The following is a 7,920-nucleotide window of genomic DNA, read 5'->3' as shown; positions in this document are numbered from 1 at the left end:
TAATTTTTTGCCCATGCTTTGAGTTTTTGCCCATTCAGTATGATATTGGCTGTTGGTTTGTCATAAATAGCTTTTATTATTTTGAGATACGTTCCATCAATACCAAGTTTATTGAGGGTTTTTAGCATAAAGCACTGTTGAATTTTGTCAAAGGTCTTCTCTGCATCAATTGAGATAATCATGTGGTTTTTGTCTTTGGTTCTGTTTATGTGGTGAATTACGTTTATAGACTTGTGTATGTTGAACCAGCCTTGCATCCCCAGGATGAATCCTACTTGATTATGGTGGATAAGCTTTTTGATGTTGTGTTGCAGTTGGCTTGCCAGTATTTTATTGAAGATTTTTGCATCTGTGTTCATCATGAATATTGGCCTGAAGTTTTCTTTTCTTGTTGAGTCTCTGCTGGGTTTTGGTATCAGGATGATGTTGGTCTCATAAATTGATTTGGGAAGGATTCCCTCTTTTTGGATTGTTTGGAATAGTTTCAGAAGGAATGGTAGCAGCTCCTCTTTGTGTGTCTGGTAGAATTCGGCTGTGAAGCCATGTGGACCTGGGCTTTTGTTTTGTGGTAGGCTTTTAATGGCTGCCTCAACTTCAGATCTTGTTATTTGTCTATTCAGGGTTTCGACTTCTTCCTGGTTTAGGCTTGGGAGGACACAAGTGTCCAGGAATTTATCCATTTCTTCCAGGTTTCCTAGTTTATGTGCATAGAGTTGTTTGTAATAATCTCTGATGATGCTTTGAATTTCTGTGGAATCTGTGGTAATATCCCCTTTATTGTTTTTTATTGGATCTATTTGGTTATTCTCTCTTTTCTTTTTTATTAATCTGGCTAGTGGTCTGTCTATTTTGTTGATCTTTTTGAAAAACCTGCTCCTGGATTTATTGATTTTTCAAAGGGTTTTTTTATGTCTTTATCTCCTTCAGTTCTGCTCTGATCTTAGTTATTTCTTGCCCTCTGCTACGTTTTGATTTTTTCGATCTTGCTCCTCTAGCTTTTTCAATTTTGACAATAGGGTGTCAATTTTGGTTCTCTCCTTGCTTCTCATATGGGCACTTATTGCTATATATTTTCCTCTAGAGACTGCTTTAAATGTGTCCCAGAGATTCTGGTATGTTGTGTCTTCATTCTCATTGGTTTCAAAGAACTTCTTTATTTCTGCCTTCATTTCGTTGTTTATCCAGTCAACATTCAAGAGCCAGTTGTTCAGTTTCCATGAAGCTGTGCAATTCTGAGTTAGTTTCTGAATTCTGAGTTTTAACTTGATTGCACTGTTGTCTGAGAGACAATTTCTATACTTTTGCATTTGCTGAGGAGTGATTTACTTCCAATTATGTGGTCAGTTTTAGAGTAGGTGTGATGTGGTGCTGAGAAGAATGTATCTTCTGTGGATTTGGGGTGGAGAATTCTGTAAATGTTGATTAGGTTTGCTTGTCCCAGGTCTGAGTTCAAGTCCTGGATATCCTTGTTAATTTTCTGTCTGGTTGATCTGTCTAATATTGACAATGGAGTGTTGAAGTCTCCCACTATTGTTGTTTGGGAGTCTAAGTCTCTTTGTAAGTCATTAAGAACTTGCCTTATGTATCTGGGTGCTCCTGTATTGGGTGCATATATATTTAGGATAGTTAGCTCTTCTTGTTGCATCGATCCTTTTACCATTATGTAATGTCCTTCTTTGTCTCTTTTGATCTTTGTTGCTTCAAAGTCTATTTTATCAGAGACGAGAATTGCAACTACTGCTTTCTTTTGCTGTTCATTTGCTTGGTAAATCTTCCTCTATTTCTTTATTTTGAGCCTTTGTGTATCCTTACATGTGAGATGGGTTTCCTGGATACAGCACACTGATGGGTTTTGGCTTTCTTTCCAATTTGCCGGTCTGTGTCTTTTGATTGGTGCATTTAGTCCATTTACATTTAGGGTTAATATTGTTATATGTAAATTTGATACTGCCATTTTGATGCTAGCTGGCTGTTTTGCCTTTTAGTTGATGCAGATTCTTCATTTTGCTGATGCTCTTTACCATTTGGTATGTTTTTGGAGTGGCTGGTACTGGTTGTTTCCTTCTATGTGTAGTGAGTCTTTCAGGAGCTCTTTTTTTTTTTGGAATGCTTCCTGAATTTGCTTGTCATCCTTGCGCAGGGGCCATGCTAATCTTCTCTGTATCATTCCAATTTTAGTATATGTGCTGCCGAAGCGAGCACTCAGGAGCTCTTTTAAAGCAGGCCTGGGGGTGACAAAAATCTCTGAGTACTTGCTTGTTCACAAAGGATTTTATTTTTCCTTCACTTCTGAAGCTTAGTTTGGCTGGATATGAAATTCTTGGTTGAAAGTTCTTTTCTTTAAGGATGTTGAATATTGGCCCCCACTCTCTTCTGGCTTGTAGGGTTTCTGCCAAGATATCTGCTGTGAGTCTGATGGGCTTCTCTTTGTGGGTAACCCGACCTTTCTCTCTGGCTGCCCTTAGCATTTTCTCCTTCATTTCAACCCTGGTGAATCTGATGATTATGTGCCCTGGGGTTGCTCTTTTTGAGGAATATCTTTGTGGTGTTCTCTGCATTACCTGGACTTAAATATTGACTTGCCTTGCTAGGTTGGGGAAGTTTTTCTGGATAATATCCTGACGAGTATTTTCCAGCTTGGATTCATTCTCTTCATCACATTCTGGTACACCTATCAAACGTAGATTAGGTCTTTTCACATAGTCCCATATTTCTGGTTAGAGAGCTGATACAAAAGAAATCTCTAGAGTGAGTGGTATTTCCTTCTGGGCCAAAGTTATTAATAATCATACTTTTAGTCTTGAACCTCTTATTGTTCGAGGGAGACAATCTAGTGTTCTTGTCATATAGAACCTCTCAAGTCATCTGCATCACTGTGTGTGTAAGGGGATGGGACTAGGGCTTCTGATGGTAGTGACAGCTCACAGCACTCACACTTCATCATTTAATCAATACTATGATGAAAAGATGAAGGCTAAGTGGTATCCTGTTCAGAAAGGAAGAAATGTTACCATGCTGGACAGAACAAGATGTTCAGTGTCAGACAGCTCTTACAGATGGAAACATTAGTTATAGAGGGAAGATCCAGTCTGCCTGTAAAATGTTGAATACCCCTAAACACTTCTTTATTTAAAAGTAACTGCTACAGTCAATAACAATGCCTGAAAACCACTCCTAGAGTCGTTTCTTGGAATTATTCTTTAACACTTCTCATAAAACGTAAATGCCCTTGGAAGACATAATAATTCATTTACACTAAGATGTTAATGACCATTCTCAGAAGGTTATTCACCAATTGCGAAGAACAAAGTGTGGCATAAGGGAAGACACTGTGGTTCTTGGTCATGGAAACCTGAGTGTAAATCCTGCCTCTGAAATGTTTTGTTTATGTGATGCTGAACACATTACATGATTACTCTGAACCACGAAGTTGCATAAAAAAGGAATAAAACACTTTGTTTATGAAATTCTTGTAGGAGCAAGTTAATAAATGAAATGCATGTAGCATTATATATTTAGTAGAGTGCCTGGCAACAAATAGTTGTCCAATATAGATAATTTCCTTTCCTGAGAAAGGAAAACGTATAAAGTGAAATATGTTATGAAGAAACATACAGCATTATTGTGGGTGAAGAGGAAGATGGCAGCAAAACACACTGCCATGTGTGTACCTATGCAACTATCTTGCATGATCTGCACATGTACCCCAAAACCTAAAATGCAATTAAAAAAAAAAAGAAAAATACAGCATTTTAAAATGTGATTTTCTATGCACTGGTAAATTCTTCTAGAAGATGGAGCAAGCTTTATGTCAATAAAATTTTGAGGCAATGTTGGCTGAGGGGATATTACAAATATCAAAGAAGGAAAAACAACCAGAAAGAATGGAGAAAGATTACACAATCTGTTTGCAAATTAATGTTAGATTTCTAGTAAAAGGGTGAACTGACAGACTGGGAAAATATATTGATATGAAAGGTATGAAAAACCAGGAAAGCAACAAGGTTGAAAAATACTTGAGGGATTGGTTATCATCCAATTAATTAGCCACAACACATGTCTGTGTGATTTCACACCCCACAGAGAGCTCTTTCCACATGGCGATGATGTGCATGCATCTGGAATACCTCGTTTTTCAGGGCTTCTTCAGTCTCTTGACATTGAAGGGTGATCAGAATGATCAAGATGAATGATTAAGGGTTCAGTAAGCCATTCTCTGATGAAAAAAATGCAGTAACTTGAGTAGGTAGAACTTGATCGGGCTGGTCAATTGCAAGTCAATACAAACTGTTAAAACATGACTCATTGTTACACAGTCACCAGTCCAGTCAAATCTCCCATCTTAACTCTCTGAAGTGAAAACAGGGGATGAGACTGTTAGATTATAACCCATGCCCTATTTTGCTAGGATCTTCTGGATTTCTCGATCTGAACCTTGAGCTTGAGCCTCTGGAGTTGGGTCCTATTTCTCCCCATCACCTCCTTCATTCCTAAGCTGATTCTGCTTTATTTGAGATTATTACCCTGAGGTACTCATTATCCAACCACATCAGGTCTTAGATCTGACCCCTGATACTGATCGTTGCTTAGACACATTCTAGAATTTTCTATTTCTCTGCCTTCATTGATCCAACAGGATCAATACAATGCTTAAAATGCTTTCCTTCAATTCCTATCCAAAGCTGGCCATAGTCCAGTTTACCCCTCCAGATCCACCCTCCACACCTGCTCAATGGCTGGGAGACTGGTTACTTTAGAACGTATCTCTTGGCCTTCTTGCCTTCTAGCTTGGTGGTAAAATTTGGCTGATGGGAGGTATTGTCACAGAATCTGAGGGTGGGAGTGGAAGGGTAGAGGGCTTTTCTTTTTTTTCAGTGTCTATCCAAAGCCAGCATTCCACTACTATACTAATCTTTCTTTGAGGTACAGCTATGTTTCTCTCACCTTGACCCTTTCATCCTAAGGAAGATAAGAACATTGTGTTTTTGTGGGCCTCAGGACGTTATATCACTCATTTGTCCCTATAACCCTGCTATTAGAAAATTTCTAATAATTTTCTAAATAATTTCTCCATTAGATTTTCTTCAATCTCCTTTTCTGACAGTGCCATTTGTTCCTTTGTCATATATGAAATCTTTGTTAGTTTCTCCAAATGAAATTGATACCTCCTTTGGGTTCCTAATTATAATAGCTACTGAAGCAAGTATGAAATCTCAGACCATGGGCTGTGGTATGCAAAGAGTATATAATTTGTGTTGATCCCAAGGGCATTTCTTAATAAACTTTCTGCATCCTAAACTCTATTTCAGAGCCTGCTTTCCAGGGCTCACAACTTACAATTGTATCTTTGGTCCTCGCTACTTCTCAATAATCAGCTATGGCTGATTATTGTATCCTTTCTCTCTATCCCTTGCCCCTCTCAGTTTGCTTCTGTCCTTCCATGTGTGCTCTATATGTTAGTTCTCTATTGCTGCATAACAATGTTGACACAAACTTAGGGGCTTAGGACAACGCATGTTTATTATGTGGCATTTTCTGTGGATCAGAAAGAAGTCTCACACAGCTTGATTGGGCCCTCAGAATCTTGTGACTGCAATCAAGGTATTGGCCAGGGCTTCAACCTCACCTGAGGCTCATCTGGATAAGGTGCCACTTCCAAGTTCATGCAGGTGTTGACAGCATTCATTTCCTGTTAGGCTATTGGATAGTCTTGTTGACTGTTACCTAGAGGCTACCCTCAACTTCTTGCCATGTGGGCCTTCCCAACATGGCCTCTTGTTTCCTCAAAGCCATTAAGGAAATCTATCAAAATGTGTTTCAATCTTAGGTTATCATGAAAGTGACATCCCATCATGTTTGCTACATTCAGTTGCTTAGAAACAAGACACAGTTCCTGTTCACACTCAAGGGGAGGGGCACCGAAGGTATGACTAGCAGGAGGCAGGATTCATGGGTCAATCTAGAGTCTCTTTACTGCACTCTGGAATCTGTAAGGTGTCTATGGCCTTATTTGTCTAAATTCATCAAAGCAGTTATTCTCTTACTGGGATCTTGCTGTCTTTCTGGGAATCTCCCTGGAGAGCAGGGATCAGAACATTTTTCTCTTGGGCCAAGCAGACTCTTACCTCATGGATGCTTCTTTTATATCAGATCAAATGAAGACATAAAAATATAAGTGGAGAGAAGTAAGACTAGCAACTTTGCTGAAGGTTAGAGTATTAACTATTGCTTAGTTACAGACATCAAGTGAGTGATTTTTTCTTGTTTTCGGGAAGAGTAGGGAAGGAGCAGGAGTGAAGAGGGTTAGGGAGGAAGGGAGAAGATTGGGGAAGTATTAGTGCATATTAGGATGTGCATTTCCTATCCCAGAGACACATGGGGAAGCTCAGTAATTCCACAGAGCAACAACTGGCTATTAAACAGGTACTCCTATTGAACATTGAATCTTGAATTTCTTGAATATTCTCTTTCCTGATCCCAGGAAGAGAATAGCTGCTTTGATTAGAATCACTCAGCTTGCCACCAATTCCTATATCTTAATGATAGAATAGCACATTTTTTCAGTTGTTTTAAGAGAAACCTTAAATACTTTAGGCTTCTTGAGAAGAGGCAGATTCTCATACCATCTCATAAGCCTAAGGGAGCACTTCCCCAGATACCTGGTGACCAAGCCTTAAACATAGCTCATGTTCTGTAGCAGAAAATGAAGCATTCAGTGGACAGTTTTGTTACATAGTATTTGTCTTTTTCCTTGATGTTCGCTGCCAGAGCTATCTCTAAGCATGGATGACTCAGGCCTTCATCTGCTCAGCGTGAGTGAGAGCTGCCACCAAATATTTGGGATCCAAATAGCTTCTGGCACTGTCCTGGCGTAAGTTTACCTTTTATTTCCACAAATTTCACCTTTAAGTAAAGTTATGATCTAATGTTAGCAGTATATCAGCAGCAAACTCTAAAATTTGTACACATATGAAAAGAATTCCAAGCACATTATCAACAAAATCAATCTAACCTAGCCCAGTGAAGTGTTAAATGTATTCTGTAATATTCTTCCATTGAGTAAGTAACAAACCATACAAATGAAAAAATCACGTATAAAATGATTGGGAATAGGGGACATATTTTGAGCATTTGGGGGGTGAAAATATTTACTTTGCTTATGTTATTTCATTATATTTTTGTATTTCTGCCTTGTAAAGTTTGTGTTAGAATCCTCATTTTGTAGAAAAAAAATCAGGGTCTTACAGAGATTAATAAATTGTCAATATTACAAAACTGGTAGAGATTGACCGAGGATTTAAACCTAAGTCTGTGTCCTATAAATCATGTATTTCTACCTGTCATGCTGCCTCCTGGAATTAGTAACAAATTTACATAACCCTAAGCTACATTGCTGGGGACAGCAGGGAGAATGAAAATTTGGAGATGAGAAACAGAAGTATGTGCTCTCAGTCTCTGCTTTTAGAAGGTGTTACGATTGTATCAATTCATCTGCTTCCCTTCCCTAGTAGTATTCTTTCTGGAATTTGAGGCAGAGTATTCCCCACAAACAGACGCAGTGAAATGCATCAACTCCCTTTCCATTTCCTCTTAAAGAAGTGTGGCACCAGCTTAAGGGCTTCAACCTAATACAAACAATAATGACCTGACAGCTGCCAGATATAATCATTTCTGTTAATCTGAAAACACTTGCTAGAGAGTTAAAAGAGAAAGGGTGTAAGAGCTGTGCATGGGAAAACATAAACCATCCAACATCAGTGGAAACTTCCTCTGGCATAGACTACCCTTGCCATTCATTTATAAGGCAGAGTTGTGATAAATAGGAAGAGAAGGAAGTCCAATTTTGTGAGAATAAAAAGCCAAAACCTGTAAGTGATGTAATAGCGGAAAATAAGTATAGTTAATAATTGACCCATATGG

At 38.6% G+C, this 7,920-nt stretch overlaps 1 non-coding gene across 1 annotated transcript; it reads right to left on the bottom strand.

Moving 5' to 3' along the window:
• Positions 1-2,095: 2,095 nt before the first annotated feature.
• LOC118147505 (U6 spliceosomal RNA) lies at positions 2,096-2,202 on the bottom strand. The gene has a single exon (XR_004733962.1). It is a non-coding gene; the product is annotated as a U6 spliceosomal RNA (small nuclear RNA).
• Positions 2,203-7,920: the final 5,718 nt, after the last annotated feature.

This window comes from Callithrix jacchus, chromosome 14 (genome assembly GCF_049354715.1).
Source record: "Callithrix jacchus isolate 240 chromosome 14, calJac240_pri, whole genome shotgun sequence".
Taxonomy (NCBI): Eukaryota; Metazoa; Chordata; class Mammalia; order Primates; family Cebidae; genus Callithrix; species Callithrix jacchus.
The sequence above is the reverse complement of the archived record's forward strand: the minus strand, read 5'-3'. Positions and strand labels throughout refer to the sequence as shown.